General features: G+C 44.4%; 1 long non-coding RNA gene across 1 annotated transcript; it reads left to right on the top strand.

Annotated features, from left to right (window-relative positions):
- The first annotated feature begins 685 nt into the window (after positions 1-685).
- LOC124686656 lies at positions 686-3,877 on the top strand. Its single transcript, XR_006997897.1, has 3 exons — positions 686-1,036; positions 2,924-3,008; positions 3,535-3,877. It is a non-coding gene; the product is annotated as an uncharacterized LOC124686656 (long non-coding RNA).
- Positions 3,878-23,728: the final 19,851 nt, after the last annotated feature.

Below are 23,728 nucleotides of genomic sequence, written 5' to 3'. Positions count from 1 at the left end.
TACAAGTTTCCTGTAGATCCTAATTCCCCCGGTTTGTTCTTTCTGGATATTGATATCTTGGTCATCTGTAATTAGGAGCAACTGCTATTTTTCAGAGAGCGAAGCGTCCCAACGGAGGTTCTTTGTTCAGCCATCGGTACACACAGGTTAAACTCCCTGTTATTCTTGTGCGTTAACCTATGTTACTCTTGCTCCTTATCTGTGCTTCCTCACTGATCTTCAGTTCAGTACCTTGCAGCCAGTATTATATTTCATACTAAATATGTGACAGATACGCCATCCATGATCCCAACGACCTAAAAATATATATTTTGGAATATGAACCGAATAAATATCACCATGTTTTCCCCATATAGGAAAAATATGTATAGTCAGTTCCTGTTTTACACTTAGAGAATATACGTGGAAATTCAGTTGGCAACAAGAATCTTATAGAGGTTACTTTCATTTCCCTGGGTGATTAGTTCTGGAAAACATTTTATGCTATCCCTCGTTTTGCTGATTATTATGGTAATTAAGTTGTCCGACAAAATTTATATTTTTAGGTTAGTTATATATGTATATCCCTTCTAATGGTACACTTTATTCATTGACTTAGGAATTAAAAGTTACAAACAACGTGCAGGGTGGTGGCAAGGAGCTCTTGCAGCCTCCAAGGTGATTGCACTATCGTACTTTCTCTATTTTGTTTCTTCAGTAGTACACAAACCAAACTAAAACTTATAATCTTACTTATTTTGATGTCAAATTGGTCGAGCTATCTCTCTTTAGGATGAACAAGTTTATGGGTTTTTTAACATTTGCTACGCTAATTGATCATTGTTTTTCTCAATCTGCAAATTCTAAGGATTAAAACTGGGAGTGGCACTGCGATGACGACGGACACGAAGGCGGTAGCCGGTAGGAAGGGGGTGGTTTGATGTGGGTGGCTTGACTCCCACGGATTACCCATGGTGTCTGGAGGCCAGAAAAGATCTACTGTGATGCCGAACTCTGGCGTGCCATGATAGCACCAGTTATGACCGCAGCCTTCCAGGTGATCGCACTATCGTACTTTCTCTATTTAGTTTACACAAACCAATTTAAAACTCATGAACTTACTCATTTTGATGTGAAAATTGATCGAGCTACCTCTCTTTGGGATGGCCAAATTTACGGGTTGTTTAACATTTGGTATGTGTATTGACCATTGTTATTCTCCATCTGCAAATTCGGCTCGTTGGCTCTCTGCTACTCCAGTTTTCGGCGGCCATGGGGTTGGTGATTAACTTCCATAAAAGCACCATCGTGCAGTTGCCACCGACTATATCCTTGCCATCCAAGAGATTCTGGGCTGCCGTGTTGAGGGCTTCCCGCAGATCTACCTAGGGCTGCAACCGTCAGCTGAGAAGCTCACCCTGGCTACCTTCTCACTGCTGATCGCGCTTTTGATCAACTCAGTGCTTGATGCCCTTGCGAACTACGCCATTGACACGGCGTTCCTCCCTCCCGCTGCTGCACATCCTCGAACGGCTGCCCCGCGACTTTCTGTGGAACGCTCTGGATCGTCCCTCTGGAGCCAAGTGCCTGGTGGCCTGGCAGCAGGTGTGCTGTCCCAAGAAGGAAGGCCACCTGGGCATTCGTTGTCTCTTCAAGCAAAACCAGTCCCTGCAGGTGAAGCTGCTACACCACCGGCACTCTGAGAGCGCCCTGCCCTGGTCGAGGTTGTTGTGGGGAATGTCGGCTTGCCCCATTGTCCCCATGAAGCATCCCTCCATGCCCCCCTGGTGGATCAAAGGACGGCTTCCACTTCCATCCTTCTGTGCTGCTGGAACATCTGAAAGCACCGCAACGCTGTCACCTTCAGAGAGTAGTGATCTAGCCTGTCGCTTTTGCTTCAGATGTGCCGCGATGATGCCCGGTTGTGGCGTGCCCACCTCCCTTGGGACGTGCAATGCTCCACTGATGCTTGGCTTCTCCTCCTTAGCTCTAGGCCCCCGTAGTCCCCCCTCTTTGACCCCCTTTTCACTCTGTAATCCCCAAACTCCAGCTGTGTATCTGGCTTTGGGCCAAATTTTTTGAATGAAAAAGTTCAGGTGGGTTTTTTGGACGACTAACTTGCTCGAGTGTGCTTCTTGTTCAAAACTCCGCTATTCCATTCTAGCCAGATCTTCCAAAGGGTTATTAGATTGGCAGCTTGTTGAAAATCTTTTAACTGCAGTGAAATCTAAGAAGACCATTAGCTGTCCAGACTTAGGAACTGTGTTTGATCTTTATCGAAAAAAGGAACTGTGTTTGATAGTTGTTATGTGTTAGATTATCACTGGAATACTGAGGAACCAACACTTTTTTGTCAGATATTTGAGGAACCTGACCACACGGCAGATGCTTCCACATCAGATAATTGTGCTATTATCTTTCCTCTAAAGTCATATTCTTGCATCAGTCCTCACAAACCAGCGTGAACGTGTTAGATACTGAGCAGCTATGAAGCGCGGATACTGCGCTTTGTCGGCGTACCGGTATCGGATACTGCATGGATACTGTATACTGCTCGGATACTGCCCGATACGTATCCCGATTAGTGAGCAGTCCATGTAGGTCGTAATTCCGATTCCCATCTTTATTTGCAGTGGTGCTTGTTTGTAGTCTTTTGTTCAGTTGCCCTTACTCAACTCAGTTCCTGTCTTTTCAGTTTTCTATTGCAAAACAACAACAGACATCCTTCCAATGGTTTTTTCCTTCATATAATGCCGGTGGATTCTGTAGATCCTATTGCAGAGATTATGTCCATTCTTCATAGTTGAAGTTTATACCGTGATAATGGTGATATACGAGCCTGCATCCAAAGAAACTTAGTATATTGTGAAGATGAGTAAGAAATGACCCTTTTCATTCTGGAGTTCTGGTTTCAACTAAACTTGCTAGATTGTTTATTTCACAGGTTTGCATGTAACACTTAATAACAGGAAATTGTCGGTGAGGGCTGCAAGATCTTATTTACCAATCCTCCATGCACATTTAGAAAGGTATGTGGTTTGGGATTGCAGTCTTGATACTTTGAATGAATTCTGCTCTTCATATTTAATTCTCGCCATAGTTACTACTCCATCTACTCCCTCCGATTCATATTAATTGACTTCAATATGGATGTATCTAGAACTAAAATGTGTCTAGATACATCCATATTAGAGTCAATTAATATGAATCGGAGGGTAGATTAATCGGTCATTCAGTTATTATTAGATTATATTGAACTGATGCACCTTGGATTGCTAGTTTAACTGAGCATAGGTTTGATTTCTATGCATACACAGATGTGTTGTTTATCCAAGTGATTTGAGAGATGTTTAGACTGACAATGTTTGGGTCTTGTTAGTCAATAGAGTAGTTAACATGGCAATTGTTCAGTCAAATGATATGGAGATTTTTTGGTAGAGGGTGCATACGCACCCGGGAGCCGAATTGAATTTCCGAGAATGCACTACTTTCCTTTCTTGGATCTCCCGGAACTACTGCATTTATGTTATATCTTACCTTTCAACTCTTCTTCAGGTTCACTTGGTATTTTCCATCTCCGGTCTGATCAATGGTTCACGGACTGGACTGCTGACTAGAAAAATGACCCCATCTATGCTTATGGTGTTCTATCCCGTATTTAGTAGAAGATTTTATTTGTAGTTCTTTCATACAGTATATGATAAGGATAGCTCCTTTAATTGTGTGTCTCGAGTTCCAGATAGACCAGGTCATCCACATGACCACATGTACATGTATTTGTTTTTTCAGAGGGGGAAAAAGTGAAAACCAGTGAACACTTGCCTATAGAAAAATAAGGCATCTTTCTTTGAGTGTTGCATGTCTGGGAAATTAGCAATGGAGGCATGAGCGAAAATGCTCTGTGGTGGATGTATGTACTAATGTACATAACAAGGAAGAAAAACTATATCTGCTAAATGCTTCATGTTTGTATGCCCAGGAATTTATCGAAAAAAATTGTATGCCCAGGAAATGAGATGCCATTAGCCTGCCCCCCTCTGTTCCTAGTTATAAGGGGCAATTTCGAGAATGGCTTTTGTTGCTTTCTGTTATGACCACTAGCCATTGCCAAAATAAAACTGAATTCGAATCGTAAGAGCTTAACTTGAGAAGGAGTTCTCCTGTTGCGTTAATTCCATTTAGAATCCCCATGCTTGAGGTACACAAGCAAAATAAGTAGTACTTTTACCACAATATAATATAATGTCAGGTGTTCCCTTTGTACTATAGACGGGGTGCTTATGTTTCAGTATTTTTTTATTTTATTTCAGTGCCAGGTTCCTAGCCTTTAGAAACTTATTTTGTTATTTAATATGTTCCTTGCATTTAGCTACTTTTTTTTTTGAACGAGGATCGGGTATGAGGACCCGGAAGCTGCTTATATTATAGCGGTGGGATTACAATTTGCATACATGTCCAGAACGAAAGGGAAAATACAACCAGGACCTGCATGTTTACACAAAGGACCCCTAAACAATTTCAGAAAAAGCAATCAAGTGCTTGGGCCCTTCTCCACCGCAACTTGGTGACGAACTCGACATCGCGGCCGCCAGCACCAACGTCGGGGACGAGAACACTTGGCGAAGGCGTGACGAAGAGCGCCGTGACGGAGTCGCGGAAAGGCCTCCTTCTTGGCATGTCGACCTGGAGGTTGAAGAAGCCGCGGTTCCGGTCGGACCGCAGCGCGGAGTGGCCGCCTTGGCCGAGGATAACAGCAGCGCCAGATCGCCGCCGTAGAGGTTCTCCGCGAGATGCAGCAGCAAATCCCCACCGGGAAGAAACAAACTGAACTCCAGCCTTCCAATCGCCTCCTCCACCTCCTTGATGGCTGGAGCAGTAAGGAAAGGCAGAAAATCCTGCTTCATCCTCACCGGCAACGACCTCCATGGATGGAGGCCAGAACTCGAGCTTATTCTTTGGGATCGCGAGGATCCCGCCCATACTCACCTGCGGCTCCGACCACCGAAGCACCATGAGCAAGAGAGGAGCAACCGCCGGCCACCAGGTGCAGCTCGCGTGCAGCAGCAACCAAATCCCCAACAGCGGCAAGATGCCAGACGCCATGGAGGCAAAAGGAAATCTGATCCTAAACTAGACTTCTACACCTAGACTAGGGCTGTACAGAGAGGGGTCCCCCGCCCAACTCAACACCGGCTCACACCGGAGAAGAGAGGGAGAGGGGCCAGCCGGCCCGGACGTGGAGAACTCGAGAGAGACAGGGGCGGTGGAGAACGAGAGGACGAGAGAGTTCTACTTGCATTTAGCTACTTTCATGCTTGAATCGATATAAGAGCATCTCCACCGGCGGCCCCGATAGTGTTTGGGGGCCGGGAGCGAAAATGGGCTCGCACCGGCACGTCCCAAACGGTGCCGGCTATTTTTCGAGCCCAATAGAATCGTCGGCAATCCCGTGCCGGCCCCTTCGCCAAGGGCGCGAATCGGGCACGCTGGCGTCTCGCGAGGCGGAAAATGTTGGGCGTGGGAGCCACCTGTCAGCCACACATCCCAAAAGTCGACGCCAGCGGGGAGTGGCGGGGCTGACGCGTCAGCGGCTCATTCAATTTTAACCTAACCATTGTCTACCTCGCGACGGGAATTATTGGGGTGCAGCGGCGGTGCAGTTTGCGCAGATGCGCAGCGAACCGTCCTGTCGCGCGCGTCTTGCTCTTCGTGCTGGCGTTAATGAGTGCCACCGCTCCCCCGTCTCCCTCCGGCCTATAAAAAGGGCCGCCTCTCATCGTCCCTCCCACACACAAATCCTAGCGCAGCTCTTCCCAACCCTAGCCGCCGCCATCTGAAGAGACGACACCATGTCTGGTCGAGGTCGCGGCCGTGGTCGTGGTCATGGCCGCGGCAGAGCTGCACGCTCGCCGTCGCCTGTGACGCCGTCGTCTTCATCGTCGGACATGCAGGACGAGGAGGGGCCCGTGCTGTTCGAGTTTGTCGTCGTCCTCAAGGGCGACCCACACGCCATCTAGAGGCTGACGGATACCTTCGCCGACTTCGTCGCCGGCGACGAGCGCCCGGGCTCGCTGCATCTGCGGGACGCTGCCTGCGGCTGCTGCCGGTGGACGTGGACGTGATCTACGACGCGCGTGGCAAGATGTACCTTCACATCGGCTGGGAGAAGTTCGCGCGCCGCCTCGAAGCCGGCTTTGTGCTCATGTTCTCCTACTTTGGCGAGAGGGACATGAGCGTCAAGGTGTTCGACGAGATGCGCTGCCGCCGCCACTACCACAACGACAACGCCGAGGAGGACGACGACTGAGTGTTGTTTCTTCGCAGCGAATATCGACACGCATGTTTTTGGATGTTCTTTCTCGAAAGAACCAACAGAGGCACCCTCACCAGCTGGATTTTCCAGTTTGGGTAACTGGGTGTGTCCTCGAGTGTTCTTTCTTGGCAGCGAACACACGAAATCTGCGATGATCGGCCTAGTTAGGTTTAGTTTTTTTTGCAATGTTTTATATTTGTGTCAACCATGGTTCAAACTATGTATTAGTTTGTGGAAAACCATGTTCCAAACTATATCTTCGTGTAAATCACGTTCTCAATTATGTATTAGTTTGTGGAATGGAATGTTTCTTCTCTTTATTCGATTTTCTATGCTTTTATTTGTGATTTTAATTCAAAATATCTATCGGGACTGCCGGTTTGGGTGCGCCCGTGTGAGAACAACTCCCTAAATAGAGTATGTAGTGTCGGCGTTCTCCGTACGGAGGTGCCGACGTCTCTGCCGGCGACTATTTAAAGGGCGCCGGTGGAGATGCTCTAAACGAATGATGATGATGTTTCAATACGGTGATTCTCCCTTGATAGCTACTGACTCTGTCGTTTTATTCGTGGAATTTATGTTAGCAGCTGCTGGACTCTCATAGAGATGATAGGACACTACTTAAACGGATATCCCTTTTTTTCAAAACGGAGGCAAAGATTTGCCTAGTGTTGTTACATCCGTACTCGAAGAACTCCTAAGCAAAAGAAAAAAAAAACTAGATTTTTGCCGAGTTAAACGAAGCTAAATGACTACTCGATGAACCCGGCTTATTTAAATTGTACTCGTTTAATAACGAAAGTTAAAACTTGCTTGGCTCGTTATAAGCCGAGTAAAAGTCAAGCTCCGAGCTGCCTGTTTAACTCACCAATTTGGAGTTTTATTTCAAGGGCTAACCCACATGTGCAAACCCATGCTCTTCCTTTTTTTTTTTTTGCACAAAGAAGGGGTCTAGAAGACCCGAAGACCCTGGTGGAACATGTATTGAAAAACATGTGGCAGGTATAATTTCCAGATAGGCCCTTTACAACACTCGCCTAAAGAACCTAGTATTTGAGGATAAAGCCTGCCTATTTACAAAAAAAGACCATAGAATATAAAAAAAGCAATCAAGTCCCTAGGTGCCTCCGCCACCAGACGTCGGCGTCCTCAAGGCGTCGCCACCGAGGAACAGGGCGAGAGCGCTCGAACGCCCCCTTTCGGCGAGGAACCGTCGCCGCTGGTCACCTCGAAGCCATCGGGGACGCACCAGTTGGTGGCAACAAAGCGTCGAGCTCTAGCAGCCAAGACAGAGAAGAGCCTCTGATCTGGAGGTTGTCGATGATGGCCCGCCATGTCGGCCAAGGATAGCAGAGGCGAAGATTCCTCTAGTTTGGTTGCGCACGTTGATGTAGCTAGAGCCACCGACACCGGGGTAGGCACCATCTGAAGAAGAGCAGAGCTCCACCATCCCGTCTCCCCTCGCCACCACGGGAGACAGAAACAGAGCGGAGCTCCCCCTCCCCAGACCACCCCCACCAAAAGGATCGGCTTTATTGAAGGAGACGGTGCTCCTCATCCTTGCATGTTGCTCCTGCCACTAGATCAAGAAGACGACAAGGAGGAACCCTAATCCGTACCAGATCTGGCCGAACAGATCAAGCACTCCGCTCCACTCTAATAGCATAGCGCCAGCCTCCACACATGGGTAGACAATCTAAACCTACTACTATACAGGAGAGAAGGCCAGCCTCTCCTCCCCCTTCCGCTCCAGCCGGTGGAGCTGCCGGACGAGGGGGAAGGAAAGCCGGGGGGGACCGAGGAAGCTCTCATACGAGAGGGGGATGAGAGCCGCTAGTGTGCGTTTCATGCTCTTCCATTTCATCTCTGGAAACCCGAAATCTGTAGAGCTGCTGCTACATCCACACCGCATAGTCGAACATGTTGATGAGTCCAACTCTTTATTTCCACCCAGCCTCGATCAGAAAAAAAGGCATTTTGATGATTCTGCAGATAGATCTACAGAAAATAAACCAAGCTACTTTCAAATTTTATATGATCATTGTTTTGCCTGCAATACTATTTATAGTTGTTTTTATAATGTTGCTATGGCCTAAATTGATAAAACAATTGCTCCATATATTGATTTTTTATTGTATTGTTTAGCTCAAGATCGACTCCACATCGTCACAACAAACTAGATCTTCGAGATGTTAATATGATCTTGCAGGACACGTGACATCCTACATTGGTAGAAAAGGAAAAAAAAAACAAGTAGTGCATCGAACACGGAATTAGTGTTTTGGCTCACAAGTGCATAAAAATATATAAAAACAAAAAAATTATAAGTACTAAAATAAAATTTTGCATGTACATCCGCACATTCTATATTCGCACACCACGCTACAAGGAAAACATCTTGTGGTCTGTATAGAAAGACAAAATAATATCCCTCGATAGTTAGAGCATCTCCAATAGAGGCCGGCTTTACATAGCGACGTGCTAAACTAGCTTTGCAGCGTGCTGCATCGTCCCATAGCGTGTGGTGTCGGTTTCTCCTCCGCGGGAAGCACTAAAAGGCAATGCGCCAAAATAGCTCAAATTGTTCCCCACAGGCACGCTAAAATGCAGCGCGAGAAACACGATTTTGCAAAGAAATAACACAAAATAAGATTTAGAAAATAGGGAAAAAACTAGTTTAGATAGAACAAAAAACATAGATAGTTCATATTAGAGCAGAAAAACAAACCTAATATACTCGACATAGGACGAGTTTGGTATCGTGGTCGGCACTGGTGTCGACGAGAATTGATTGGCCCAGCGGGCGTCGATGTTGGAGATGGTCTACGGACCTTCCATCTGCGCCTCGATGAAGGCGCGCCTCGCCGCCTTGTCGGGCCTCCGGAAGATGCGGTCCTCCTTCGCGGCCTTCTGCGCCGCCTTGCGCGTGGCGAAGTGTGCCTTATCGGTGGCGACGTCCTCGGGGAAGCGGGCCACCCACTCGAGCCGCACGCGCTCGTCCTACTCGGCGATGAGAAGGCGACGATGCTCCTCATGCGTGACGAGGCGCGGCGGCGCGAGGTCCTCGGCCCGTTGGCGCGGGCGCCCGAGCTTCCAGGCAACGGCGTCGTACGCGCATCGCCTCGTGCGCGGTCTCGAACGTGCCGAGGTTGATGCGCCAAACATACACGATTAATGCCGACTCATTTGAAAAATGAGTGAAGACGCAAATGAATTGCAAAATACATACGTTTCTGAGCGTGTCAGATTCGTTGACTGAAACCCTTCCCATGAACAAACATGATAAGCATCAGAAGGCCACGGTGTTAGATCTTCACAAATGAACTAGATTATTGACTCTAGTGCAGAGACTGTTGGATATATGCCCAAGAGGCAATAATAAAAGTGTATTTTGTTATATCTTAGTGTGCATGATAAATGTTTATATCCCATGCTATAAATATATTAACCAGAAACATTAATAGTTGTGTATTTTATAAACATAAAAGAGTCCCTAGTAAGCCTCTTGTTAAAGTAGCTTGTTGATTAATAGATGATCATGGTTTCCTGATCATGAACATTGGATTTTATTAATAACAAAATCGTATCATTAGGTGAAGGATGTGATGGACACACACTCATAATAAGCGTACCATATGATCAAGTCATTAAGTTCATTTTTGCTACAAGTTTTAAGATACATAGTAACCTAAACCTTCGACCATGAGATCATGTTAATCACCTGCACCGGATGGATACTTTGATGACATCAAACACTACTTCGTAAATGGGTGATTATAAATGTGGCATTAAGTATTCGAAAAATATAGGTTGAAGCGCGTGGATCAATAGTGGGATTTGTCCATCCAAATGACGAATATATATACTCTGGTCCCTCTCGGTGGAATTTCATCCAATTAGCTTGCAAGCATGTGATACGTCTCCGACGTATCGATAATTTCTTATGTTCCATGCCACATTATTGATGATATCTACATGTTTTATGCATACTTTATGTCGTATTTATGCATTTTCCGGCACTAACCTATTAACGAGATGCCGAAGAGCCAGTTGTTGTTTTCTACTGTTTTTGGTTTCAGAAATCCTACAAAGGAAATATTCTCGGAATTGGACGAAATCAACGCCCGGGGGCCTATTTTGCCACGAAGCTTCCGGAAGACCGAAGAGAAGACGAAGTGGGGCCACGGGCGCCGCCACACTAGGGCGGCGCGGCCCAGGAGGGGCCCGCGCGGCCCTGCTGTGTGGGGCCCCCGTGACCCCTCCGACTCCGCCCTTCCGCCTACTTAAGGTATTCGTCGCGAAACCCCCAGTACCGAGAGCCACGATACGGAAAACCTTGCTGAGACGCCGTCGCCGCCAATCCCATCTCGGGGGATTCTGGAGATCACCTCCGGCACCCTGCCGGAGAGGGGATTCATCTCCCGGAGGACTCTTCACCGCCATGGTCGCCTCCGGAGTGATGAGTGAGTAGTTCACCCCTGGACTATGGGTCCATAGCAGTAGCTAGATGGTTGTCTTCTCCTCATGTGCTTCATTGTCGGATCTTGTGAGCTGCCTAACATGATCAAGATCATCTATCCGTAATTCTATATGTTGTGTTTGTCGGGATCCGATGGATAGAGAATACTATGTTATGTTGATTATCAATCTATTACCTATGTGTTGTTTATGATCTTGCATGCTCTCCGTTATTAGTAGAGGCTCTGGCCAAGTTTTTGCTCTTAACTCCAAGAGGGAGTATTTATGCTCGATAGTGGGTTCATGTCTCCGTGAATGCGGGGAGTGACAGAAACCTCTAAGGTTATGGATGTACTTGTTGCCACTAGGGATAAAACATTGATGCTATGTCCGAGGATGTAGTTATTGATTACATTACGCACCATACTTAATGCAATTGTCTGTTGTTTTGCAACTTAATACTGGAAGGGGTTCGGATGATAACATGAAGGTGGACTTTTTAGGCATAGATGCATGCTGGATAGCGGTCTATGTACTTTGTCGTAATGCCCAATTAAATCTCACAATATTCATCAATATCATGTATGTGCATTGTTATGCCCTCTCTATTTGTCAATTGCCCGACTGTAATTTGTTCACCCAACATGCTATTTATCTTATGGGAGAGACACCTCTAGTGAACTGTGGACCCCGGTCCATTCTTTTACATCTGAAATACAAATCTACTGCAATACTTGTTCTACTATTTTCTGCAAACAATCATCATCCACACTATACATCTAATCCTTTGTTACAGACAAGCCGGTGAGATTGACAACCTCATCTGTTTCGTTGGGGCAAAGTACTTTGGTTGTGTTGTGCGGGATCCACGTTGGCGCCGGAATCTCCGGTGTTGCGCCGCACTACATCCCGCCGCCATCAACCTTCAACGTGCTTCTTGGCTCCTCCTGGTTCGATAAACCTTGGTTTCTTTCTGAGGGAAAACTTGTTGCTGTGCGCATCATACCTTCCTCTTGGGGTTCCCAACGAACGTGTGAGTTACACGCCATCAAGCTATTTTTCTGGCGCCGTTGCCGGGGAGATCAAGACACGCTGCAAGGGGAGTCTCCACAATCCAATCTCTTTACTTTGTTTTTGTCTTGCTTCATTTTATTTACTACTTGGTTTGCTGCATTATATCAAAACACAAAAAAATAGTTGCTAGCTTTACTTTATTTACTGTCTTGCACTCTATATCAAAAACACAAAAAAATTAGTTACTTGCATTTACTTTATCTTGTTTGCTTTATTTACTACTGTTAAAATGGCCACTCCTGAAAATACTAAGTTGTGTGACTTCACAACCACAAATAATAATGATTTCTTATGCACACCTATTGCTCCACCTGCTACTACAGCAGAATTCTTTGAAATTAAACCCGCTTTCATCGAATCTTGTTATGCGAGAGCAATTTTCTCGGTGTTAGTTCGGATGATCTTGCTGCCCATCTTAATAACTTTGTTGAATTGTGTGAAATGCAAAAGTATAAAGATGTAGATGGTGACATTATAAAATTAAAATTGTTTCCTTTCTCATTAAGAGGAAGAGCTAAAGATTGGTTGCTATCTCTCGCCTAAGAATAGTATTGATTCATGGACTAAATGTAAGGATGCTTTTATTGGTAGATATTATCCCCCTGCTAAAATTATATCTTTGAGAAGTAGCATAATGAATTTTAAACAATTGGATAATGAGCATGTTGCACAAGCTTGGGAAAGAATGAAATCTTTGGTCAAAAATTGCCCAACCCATGGACTGACTACTTGGATGATCATCCAAACCTTTTATGCAGGATCGAACTTTTCTTCGCGGAACCTATTGGATTCAGCTGCTGGAGGTAGCTTTATGTCCATCACTCTTGGTGAAGCAACAAAGCTCCTTGATAATATGATGATTAATTACTCTGAATGGCACACGGAAAGAGCTCCACAAGGTAAGAAGGTAAATTCTGTCGAAGAATCCTCTTCCTTGAGTGATAAGATTGATGCTATTATGTCTATGCTTGTGAATGATAGGACTAATGTTGATCCTAATAATGTTCCGTTAGCTTCATTGGTTGCCCAAGAAGAACATGTTGATGTAAACTTCATTAAAAATAATAATTTCAACAACAATGCTTATCGGAACAATTCTAGTAATAATTATAGGCCATATCCTTATAATAATGGTAACGGTTATGTTAATTCTTATGGGAATTCTTACAACAATAATAGGAACACACCCCCTGGACTTGAAGCTATGCTTAAAGAATTTATTAGTACACAAACTGCTTTTAACAAATCTGTTGAGGAAAAGCTCAATAAAATTGATATTCTCGCTTCTAAGGTTGATAGTCTTGCCTCTGATGTTGATCTTTTGAAATCGAAAGTTATGCCTAATAGGGATATTGAAAATAAAAAATTTACTACAGCAAATGCCATCCAAGTTAGAATTAATGAGAATATAAGATTGATGGCCGAATTGCATGCTAGGTGGGAAAGAGAAGAAGATGAAAAACTAGCTAAAAAGAATAATGTAGCTAAAGTTTGGACTATTACCATCACTAGTAATGATAATGATTCACATGTTGCTGCACCTCCTACTATCAATGGTAAAATAATTGGTGTTGGCAATGTTACTACTCCTAGTGTGAAGCGTGCAAAATTGCCTGAAACTGCTAAAACTGCTGAAACTGCCTGTGATAAAACTGCTGAAATTTTTTCCAACATTGGGGATGATGATCCCATTGCATTAGATTATAGTGGTTTGGATTTTGATGATTGCCACATCTCTGAAGTTATAAAGTTCTTGCAAAAACTTGCTAAGAGTCCTAATGCTAGTGCTATAAACTTGGCTTTCACAAAACATATTACAAATGCTCTCATAAAAGCTAGAGAAGAGAAACTAAAACTTGAAACTTCTATTCCTAGAAAGCTAGAGGATGGTTGGGAGCCCATCATTAAGATGAAGGTCAATAACTTTGATTGTAATGCTTTATGTGATCTTGGTGCAAGTATTTCCGTTATGCCTAAGAAAATCTATAATATGCTTGACTTGCCACCATTGAAAATTGTTATTTGGATGTTAATCTTGTTGATAATGCTATAAAGAAACCTTTGGGGAGAGTTGATAATGTTCGCATTACCGTTAACAATAACCTTGTCCCCGTTGATTTTATTGTCTTGGATATTGAATGCAATGCATCTTGTCCCATTATATTGGGAAGACCTTTTCTTCGAACTGTTGGTGCTACCATTGATATGAAGAAGGTAATATTAAATATCAATTTCCTCTCAAGAAAGGTATGGAACACTTCCCTAGAAAGAGAATGAAGTTACCTTTTGATTCTATTATTAGAACAAGTTATGATGTTGATACTTCGTCTCTTGATAACACTTGATATACACTTTATGCGCCTAGCTGAAAGGCGTTAAAGAAAAGCGCTTATGGGAGACAACCCATGTTTTTACTACAGTATTTTTGTTTTATATTTGAGTCTTGGAAGTTGTTTACTACTGTAGCAATCTCTCCTTATCTTAGTTTTGTGCTTTGTTGTGCCAAGTAAAGTCTTTGATAGTAAGGTTCATACTAAATTTGGATTGCTGCGCAGTAACAGATTTCTTTTCTGTCACGAATTTCGACCTGCCCCTCTGTAGGTAGCTCAGAAAAATATGTCAATTTACATGCGTGATCCTCACATATGTACGCAACTTTCATTCAATTTGGGCATTTTCATTTGAGCAAGTATGGTGCTTCGATTAAATCCATCTTTACGGACTGTTCTGTTTTGACAGATTCTGCCTTTTATTTCGCATTGCCTCTTTTGCTATGTTGGATGAATTTCTTTGTTCCATTAATGTCCAGTAGCTTTATGCAATGTCCAGAAGTGTTAAGAATGATTATGTCACCTCTGAACATGTGAATTTTTATTATGCACTAACCCTCTAATGAGTTGTTTCGAGTTTGGTGTGGAGGAAGTTTTCAAGGATCAAGAGAGGGAGATGATACAATATGATCAAGGAGAGTGAAAGCTCTAAAGCTTGGGGATGCCCCAGTGGTTCACCCCTGCATATTTTAAGAATACTCAAGCGTCTAAGCTTGGGGATGCCCAAGGCATCCCCTTCTTCATCGACAACATTATCAGGTTCCTCCCCTGAAACTATATTTTTATTCCATCACATCTTATGTACTTTGCTTGGAGCGTCGGTTTGTTTTTGTTTTTTGTTTTGATTGAATAAAATGGATCCTAGCATTCATTGTGTGGGAGAGAGACACGCTCCGCTGTTGCATATGGACAAGTATGTCCTTAGGCTTTACTCATAGTATTCATGGCGAAGGTTGAATCTTCTTCGTTAAATTGTTATATGGTTGGAATCGGGAAATGCTACATGTAGTAATTCTAAAATATCTTGAATAATTTGATACTTGGCAATTGTTGTGCTCATGTTTAAGCTCTTGCATCATATACTTTGCACCCATTAATGAAGAAACACCTAGAGCTTGCTAAATTTGGTTTGCATATTTGGTCTCTCTAAAGTCTAGATAATTTCTAGTATTGAGTTTTGAACAACAAGGAAGACGGTGTAGAGTCTTATAATGTTTACAATATGTCTTTTATGTGAGTTTTGCTGCACCGGTTCATCCTTGTGTTTGTTTCAAATAAACCTTGCTAGCCTAAACCTTGTATCGAGAGGGAATACTTCTCATGCATCCAAAATCCTTGAGCCAACCACTATGCCATTTGTGTCCACCATATCTACCTACTACATGGTATTTCTCCGCCATTCCAAAGTAAATTGCTTGAGTGCTACCTTTAAAATTTCCATTCTTCACCTTTGCAATATATAGCTCATGGGACAAATAGCTTAAAAACTATTGTGGTATTGAATATGTACTTATGCACTTTATCTCTTATTAAGTTGCTTGTTGTGCGATAACCATGTTCCCGGGGACGCCATCAACTACTCTTTGTTGAATATCATGTGAGTTGCTATGCATGTCCGTCTTGTCCGAAGTAAGGGAGATCTACCACTTTAATGGTTAGAGCATGCATATTGTTAGAGAAGAACATTGGGCCGCTAACTAAAGCCATGAATCATGGTGGAAGTTTCGAGTTTTGGACATATATCCTCAATCTCATATGAGAACACTAATTGTTGCTACATGCTTATGCATTAAAGAGGAGTCCATTATCTGTTGTCTATGTTGTCCCGGTATGGATGTCTAAGTTGAGAATAATCAAAAGCGAGAAATCCAAAATGCGAGCTTTCTCCTTAGACCTTTGTACGAGGCGGCATGGAGGTACCCCTTTGTGACACTTGGTTAAAACATGTGTATTGCGATGATCCGGTAGTCCAAGCTAATTATGACAAGGTGCGGGCACTATTAGTATACTATGCATGAGGCTTGCAACTTGTAAGATATAATTTACATAATACATGTGCTTTATTACTACCGTTGACAAAATTGTTTCTTGTTTTCAAAATAAAAGCTCTAGCACAAATATAGCAATCGATGCTTTCCTCTGCGAAGGACCTTTCTTTTACTTTTATGTTGAGTCAGTTCACCTATCTCTCTCCACCTCAAGAAGCAAACACTTGTGTGAACTGTGCATTGATTCCTACATACTTGCATATTGCACTTGTTATATTACTCTATGTTGACAATTATCCATGAGATATACATGTTATAAGTTGAAAGCAACCACTGAAACTTAATCTTCCTTTGTGTTGCTTCAATACCTTTACTTTGATTTATTGCTTTATGAGTTAACTCTTATGCAAGACTTATTGATGCTTGTCTTTAAGTACTATTCATGAAAAGTCTTTGCTTTATGATTCGAGTTGTTTACTCATGTCATTACCATTGTTTTGATCGCTGCATTCATTACATATGTTTACAATAGTATGATCAAGGTTATGATGGCATGTCACTCCGAAATTATCTTTGTTATCGTTTACCTGCTCGGGACGAGCGAGAACTAAGCTTGGGGATGCTGATACGTCTCCGACGTATCGATAATTTCTTATGTTCCATGCCACATTATTGATGATATCTACATGTTTTATGCATACTTTATGTCGTATTTATGCATTTTCCGGCACTAACCTATTAACGAGATGCCGAAGAGCCAGTTGCTGTTTTCTACTGTTTTTGGTTTCAGAAATCCTACAAAGGAAATATTCTCGGAATTGGACGAAATCAACGCACAGGGGCCTATTTTGCCACGAAGCTTCCAGAAGACCGAAGAGAAGACGAAGTGGGGCCACGGGGCGCCGCCACACTAGGGCGGCGCGGCCCAGGAGGGGCCCGCGCGGCCCTGCTGTGTGGGGCCCCCGTGACCCCTCCGACTCCGCCCTTCCGCCTACTTAAGGTATTCGTCGCGAAACCCCCAGTACCGAGAGCCACGATACGGAAAACCTTGCTGAGACGCCGTCGCCGCCAATCCCATCTCGGGGGATTCTGGAGATCACCTCCGGCACCCTGCCGGAGAGGGGATTCATCTCCCGGAGGACTCTTCACCGCCATGGTCGCCTCCGGAGTGATGAGTGAGTAGTTCACCCCTGGACTATGGGTCCATAGCAGTAGCTAGATGGTTGTCTTCTCCTCATGTGCTTCATTGTCGGATCTTGTGAGCTGCCTAACATGATCAAGATCATCTATCCGTAATTCTATATGTTGTGTTTGTCGGGATCCGATGGATAGAGAATACTATGTTATGTTGATTATCAATCTATTACCTATGTGTTGTTTATGATCTTGCATGCTCTCCGTTATTAGTAGAGGCTCCGGCCAAGTTTTTGCTCTTAACTCCAAGAGGGAGTATTTATGCTCGATAGTGGGTTCATGTCTCCGTGAATGCTGGGGAGTGACAGAAACCTCTAAGGTTATGGATGTACTTGTTGCCACTAGGGATAAAACATTGATGCTATGTCCGAGGATGTAGTTATTGATTACATTACGCACCATACTTAATGCAATTGTCTCGTTGTTTTGCAACTTAATACTGGAAGGGGTTCGGATGATAACCTGAAGGTGGACTTTTTAGGCATAGATGCATGCTGGATAGCGGTCTATGTACTTTGTCGTAATGCCCAATTAAATCTCACAATATTCATCAATATCATGTATGTGCATTGTTATGCCCTCTCTATTTGTCAATTTCCCGACTGTAATTTGTTCACCCAACATGCTATTTATCTTATGGGAGAGACACCTCTAGTGAAATGTGGACCCCGGTCCATTCTTTTACATCTGAAATACAAATCTACTGCAATACTTGTTCTACTATTTTCTGCAAACAATCATCATCCACACTATACATCTAATCCTTTGTTACAGCAAGCCGGTGAGATTGACAACCTCACTTGTTTCGTTGGGGCAAAGTACTTTGGTTGTGTTGTGCGGGATCCACGTTGGCGCCGGAATCTACGGTGTTGCGCCGCACTACATCCCGCCGCCATCAACCTTCAACGTGCTTCTTGGCTCCTCCTGGTTCGATAAACCTTGGTTTCTTTCCGAGGGAAAACTTGTTGCTTGTGCGCATCATACCTTCCTCTTGGGGTTCCCAACGAACGTGTGAGTTACACGCCATCAAGCTATTTTTACGGCGCCGTTGTCGGGGAGATCAAGACACGCTGCAAGGGGAGTCTCCACAATCCAATCTCTTTACTTTGTTTTTGTCTTGCTTCATTTTATTTACTACTTGGTTTGCTGCATTATATCAAAACACAAAAAAATAGTTGCTAGCTTTACTTTATTTACTGTCTTGCACTCTATATCAAAAACACAAAAAAATTAGTTACTTGCATTTACTTTATCTAGTTTGCTTTATTTACTACTCGTTAAAATGGCCACTCCTGAAAATACTAAGTTGTGTGACTTCACAACCACAAATAATAATGATTTCTTATGCACACCTATTGCTCCACTCGCTACTACAGCAGAATTCTTTGAAATTAAACCTCGCTTTACTCGAATCTTGTTATGCGAGAGCAATTTTCTGGTGTTAGTTCGGATGATGCTGCTGCCCATCTTAATAACTTTGTTGAATTGTGTGAAATGCAAAAGTATAAAGATGTAGATGGTGACATTATAAAATTAAAATTGTTTCCTTTCTCATTAAGAGGAAGAGCTAAAGATTGGTTGCTATCTCTGCCTAAGAATGGTATTGATTCATGGACTAAATGTAAGACTGGCTCACAAAGGATGTTATATCACGGTACGAGTAAAGAGTACTTATCGGTAACGAGGTTGAAGTAGGTATAGAGATACCGACGATCAAACCTCGGATAAGTAAAATATCGCGCGACAAAGGGAATCGGTATCGTATGTTAATGGTTCTTTCGATCACGAAGTCATCGTTGAATATGTGGGAGCCATTATGGATCTCCAGGTCCCGCTATTGGTTACTGATCAGAGAAATGTTTCGATCATGTTTGCATAGTTCGCGAACCGTAGGTGATACACTTAAGGTTCGATGTTGTTTTAAGTAGATATAGAATATGGAATGGAGTTCGAATATTGTTCGAAGTCTCGGATGGGATCCAGGACATCACGAGGAGTTCCGGAATGGTCCGGAGGATAAGATTCATATATGGGAAGTTACATTCCAAGTTTGGGAGTGGTCCGGTGAATTTATGGAAGGTTGTAGAAGGTTCTAGAATCATCCGGAATAATTCACTATGGCAGGTGGAGGGACTCCACCTACCCTAGCCGACCTACAAGGTGGGAAGGTGGAGTCCATGGTGGACTCCACCTCCTTGACCGGCCACATGACAAGGAAAGGGAGGAATCGCTCCTTGTCTAGGTTTCCCAATTTGCTAAGTTTTGGAGTTGGACTTCAATGTGGTTTTTGGGTGAACACTAGGGTTTTTCACCTATTTAAAAGGGAGAGGAGGGGCGGGGCCGGCCACCGCTTGAGCCGCACCACCCAAGGGCACCCTCGCCGATGCCCTAGCCCCCTCTCTCTAAACCCTAGCGACTCCCTCCTCCACCTCTCTCCCGCTCTGCTTACGGTGAAGCCCTGCCGGAGTTCTCCACCACCACCACCGTCACCACGCCGTCGTGCTGCCGGGATTCTTAGAATGATCTACTACTTCTGCTACCCGCTTGAATGGGGAGATGGACGTCTTCATCGACACCGTACGTGTGACCGAGTGCGGAGGTGCTGCCCGATTGTGGCACCGTCAAGATCTTCAATGCTCTCTTGAGAGCGGCAAGTGATCGACTACATCATCCATGAGATTTATCTCGTTAACACTTAGCAATCTTCGAGGGTACACTACTAGAAAATGGCCTAGCCGTAAGATTACTACTAGTGGCGCACCATGCTTGAGGTGCTCCACTGCTATATAGCAGTGGCGCATTAATACTGTGCCCCATTGCTAGCGAATTGCCAATGGCGCACTAGTACAAGTGGTGTGCCACTACTAATTTTAGAACTGGACTATAGATGGGTTTACGGTTACCAGTGGCGCACCACATATAGGTGCGCCATTGCTATTTTGAATAGCAATGGCGCAACAAAATGTGGTGCTCCACTGTGCTGCAAATTGCAATGGTGCAGTATACAAGGTGCGCCACTGTGCTGCCACCGCACATGCAGTGCGCACTGCACCCACCCACCCGCACTGCACGCACCCACGCAACCGCACCCATCCACTCATACCCAATCGTCTCTCTCTTCCCCAGATCACCCGTACCCGACCCAACCGCACCTACTTCTTCCTCCTTCTCCAAGACCCACTTTCTCTCTCCCCCAAACCCACCCCGATCCGGTCGCCACCATCACCGGAAGAGGCCTAGCACGCTCGTTGCCCCTCTCTCCTCATAGCCCCAAGCCCTAGTCACGGCCCCCTTCCTCCTCACCCCGGCGCGACATCAGGGACGACAGGTGTAGGGCTCGGACACCCCACCAGCGCCCGCGGTGTGGCTCCGGCTGCTGGGCCTGGAGGACGTCGAGGCGTTCACGGCGTGGGCGTCGACGACCGTGGATGCGCCACCTGAAGCGTCCCCTGTGCGTGTCCAGGGAGGAGGCCGTGGTGCAGATCAGGGACACCCGTGTGGCCCTACGCCGATGAGGGCGGCCACCGGGCCAACCTCGGCTACGCGCTCGCGCACGACCACTAGGGCCGCGGCATCGTCTCGTCGCAACTACACTGCACTTCAACGTCGACGGGGATGGGTCCTTGGGGCTACCGACGTTGCTCCCCTGCTCCTCCCACGCGCCCCCACCTCGACGGCAGCAGGCGGTGGCAGCTCGGCGACGAGGGCCTCGGTCAGCGGCGGCCGCATCGCTCCTGACACCGGCCCGTGCTCCTGACACTGGCCCATGCCCTGAGCTGCAAAGTCGACAGCAGCATGCGATGGAAGCGACAACGGCGGCGACGCGGTCCATTTGGACTTGATTGCTTTTGATTTTTGTGTATAGGGTGGTTTCTGTAAATGTGTGTTGTAATTGTATTTTGACTGCTGTCTAAGTTAATTACTGTAATTTATGTCCCTAAAAAATAGTTTAATTTATTGTTATTACCAAGCCAACCTAGTATGCCAACTTTTTTTTGTTTCCCACTATGGTTAACAGTGGCGCACGTCAATCCCTAGTGGTAGCGCACGGGTCTTACTTTTTGGTTTCCTAGTATTATTGTTGTGGCGCATGGAATGTCTAGCTATGGCGCATTGACTAGTGTGCCATTGGTATTTGATTTACTAGTGGAGCATTAGGAGGTGCGTCACTGCTAACAGTTAGCAGTGGCGTGATAGTAGTGGTGCACCCAGGTGCGCCACTGATAGTCAAAAGTGGTGCCCTAGTGATTAGCTGTTTCCTAGTAGTGGTATGTTGATTTCATCTTGTTGCTATCATTTACTAGATTAGATCATGGATTGTTATTCGTTCTTGCGGTAGGAATTTTTTATTTTCTATGCTATAAATCCCAACAGTGGTATCAGAGTCGTGTATATGCATAGATTGGTTGTACGAGTAGAACACAATGTTTCTGTGGGCGTTGATGCTTTTATTTTCGTTTTATTATCGTGTACTTTGCATCTTGCGTCATGGTGGGATGAAGCGGCCCGGGCTAACCTTACATGACCGCGTTCATGATACTTGCTCCACGCTCGACATGCAACTTGTATTGCATAAGTGGCTCTGCAGGTGTATGTCTCTCTCACCATAGTTAAGATCCAATTTACAAGTTGTACTTGACAACACTTGTATCAGCGTTGTTGTTCATGTTCGTAGGTAGATCGGATCTTACTCAAAAACCCCAAGCCACGTAAAATATGGAAACAAAATTAGAGACGTCTAACTTGTTTTTGCAGGGGTTGGTGATATGATATGGCCATGATGTGATTGAGATTATATTTGATGTATGAGATGATCCTTATTGTATTGTGGCAACCGGCAGGAGCCTTATAGTTGTCTTTAATTTCATATCGATTCATCATGTAGTAGTTTTATTTCAAAGTAGTTGTAATAGTTGCTACACGTGATGGAAAACCATGAAGACGACACCATGGACCTTGACGTCCGGCCGACGATGATGGAGATCATGTCCGTGCTTTGGAGATGAAGATCAAAGGCGCAAGATAAGAGGGCCATGTCATATCACATTATGAATTGCATGTGATGTTAATCTTTTTTATGCATCTTGTATTGCTTAGATCGCGACGGTAGCATTATAAGATGATCTCTCTCACTAAAAATCAAGATAATAAATTGTTCGTCCTTAGTTAGCACCGTTGCTAAGACTCATTGTTTCGAAGCATCACGTGATGATCGGGTGTGATAGATTCAATGTGTGCATACAACGGGTGCAAGCCAGATTTGCACATGCGGAAACTAAGGTTTAACTTGATGAGCCTAGCATGTACATACATGGTCTCGGAACACGGCAAACCAAAAGGTTAAGCATGAATCATATAGATGATATGATGAACATGTCGATGTTCGCCATTGAAGCTACATCATATCTCGTGATGAGCGGACTTGGTGTAGTGGATTTGGTTCGTGTAATCACTAAGGCAACGTGAGGAATGTTGTTTTGAGTGGGAGTTCACCTAGTTAATTTAAAAATTAATAGTAAACTTAATTTATCGTGAACTTAATCCACGGCAAGATCGTCCTCTTCTTCTAGATCTCATCGGAGGTATGGATTCCTTGATCATGTGGGACTTCTCTCACATATCCAAGGTGGCGGATCAGATTCGTAGACGTTTCCTTTCTTCTGTTCATCATGATGGTAAGCTGCCATGATCGGAATTCTTTCTTGTTGCCACGTTTTCCGAGGAGAATTTTGATCTAAATGAGGAGAATGTGGCTCTGGCTTTGGAATCGTGTATTGGAGGCAGATACGATAGACTAAAAGTTTCTCAACTTCATGAACATAGATTCAAATTTTCGGTTGCCTCCAATAGAGTTGGTCACTTCATCTGTGCTCTCAAGTTCTTTAAATGCCCGGACTTCCCTTGTCATTTTAATTTGTACCGGGGATCTCACAAGACTTCAGTATTTGATCGTATTGTTCTTCATGACGATGGTTTTCGATCAGACAAGCAGAGATCTAGATCAACAGTGCCTTTCTATCTGAGAAATGTACCAAAAAATTTAAAAGGATGCGAAGGCCAGATCGCGTATAGGAAACCTCTGGCGGTTAAGGTGGATCTTGGAGTTTTGAAATCTAGTCAGTCCTTAACACCCTCGAAGAATATGAATTCAGAGGAGTGCACTCATCTTCCACAGGACAGCACGGATTCAGTTCATGGAATTAATTCAGTTAATGAATGTCATGCAGAATTTTCAAAGTTTAATTCTATATCGTTTGGACAGTTATCTTTCTCAGCTTTAAAAATGTCTCCTGGTGACAAGGGATTAACTTATCAATGCCTATGGATTGTAGGCTAGGGTTTAGTTAGAAGTAGAGGGCAACTAGATCTCGAAGGTTTCAGCCGAAAAGTAC

The sequence above is a fragment of the Lolium rigidum genome, chromosome 2 (assembly GCF_022539505.1).
Source record: "Lolium rigidum isolate FL_2022 chromosome 2, APGP_CSIRO_Lrig_0.1, whole genome shotgun sequence".
NCBI lineage: Eukaryota > Viridiplantae > Streptophyta > Magnoliopsida > Poales > Poaceae > Lolium > Lolium rigidum.
This window is presented reverse-complemented; position numbering and strand designations above follow the sequence as displayed.